Below are 1,358 nucleotides of genomic sequence, written 5' to 3' on the forward strand. Positions count from 1 at the left end.
CACACACGAACAAATACACATTCGCATACACATGTACACCTCCGATAACACTGAGAGTGAACAGAATCATTGCATCATAGACACACATACACACACAGAGGCGCATAGAACATATATCGATATATATATATATATATATATATATATACCATAGTTCATCAGACAACAAATGACAAACCTTTCTTTCTCTTTCACACATGACACATACACACGCACTCGCGACTACAAATGCATACACACGTAAACTGACATAGTTTAAACAACAGACATCGCCAGAGAAGGGATTAAGCCACACATATCCATGCATAAATACATGCTCACATTTTTACACTCACTCACACACAAGCACACACACACACACACATACACGAACATACATACAAATATGTAGTAGGCGATCGACACCGATAGACGAGAAACAACCGACTCACATACATACATACACACATACATACATACACACTCTCACATTACGATGAATAATTGTAACAGAACAGATACACGTTCACACGCTCACAAAAACGCACACACACACTCTCACAGAAGCAGACATACACACAGAAGTAGATATACATATGTACATAAAGGCACTGCAGACATAATCGTCCCTGTTTATTTATATACACCCAGATGCGTTAATTACATACAGTATTTTACACTAACCTTTTGACTATATACACAATACTCACACGAATAGAGACGAGTGCACATTAAAATCAACATACACACACACGGTTATACACGCAACATACAAATACATCTGGTAATATAGACACGATAAATGCACACATAACATAGACCAACATTAAAGACAGACACACACACAAGCTAATATATATACTATAATACAATCAGTTTAAAATTATAGACAGGCACAAGACTTGCGGAGTGAGAGGGTGTCATTTAAATCAATTGGTTAATTAATTTTTTTAAATTAGTAAATATTCGGATAATATAATATAGAATAAAATAACTGCAAGCAATGTAAGAAAGGTTTTAAGATATAAGGCAAGGTAAATATCATTGTTGATTAATTGTTGTTGTTTTTTTACCTGTATATCAGCGGGTAATATTTTGTTCTCTTCGTCGCTGTCGTCTTCGTTGTTATTTTAGCTTGGTGTCACACCAAAATTAAAGAACAACTGCAATTGTAGCGATGTATGTATGTATATATGTGTGTATGTATGTATGTATGTATGTATGTATATATGTATTTACGTGTGGGGGTGCTTTGTTGTTTTGTTATCTTTCTCTGTTTGTTTGAAGAAAAATATATGAATAGAATAATAATAATAATATCCAGAAACAAGCAGTGATGAAAGTATATAGATATATATTTATATATATATATATATATA

The 1,358-nt window shown here is 33.3% G+C and overlaps 1 protein-coding gene across 1 annotated transcript in view; it reads right to left on the bottom strand.

Moving 5' to 3' along the window:
* The window catches only part of LOC106869245 (ETS-related transcription factor Elf-1), a 90,559-nt gene extending 89,268 nt beyond the window's left edge, over window positions 1-1,291 (bottom strand). The window contains exon 1 of the mRNA XM_052969210.1: window positions 1,053-1,291. The gene's annotated coding sequence lies outside the window, so the exon portion shown is untranslated. The remainder of the gene's footprint in view (window positions 1-1,052) is intronic.
* Window positions 1,292-1,358: the final 67 nt, after the last annotated feature.

The sequence above is a fragment of the Octopus bimaculoides genome, chromosome 7, assembly GCF_001194135.2.
Source record: "Octopus bimaculoides isolate UCB-OBI-ISO-001 chromosome 7, ASM119413v2, whole genome shotgun sequence".
Lineage (NCBI taxonomy): Eukaryota > Metazoa > Mollusca > Cephalopoda > Octopoda > Octopodidae > Octopus > Octopus bimaculoides.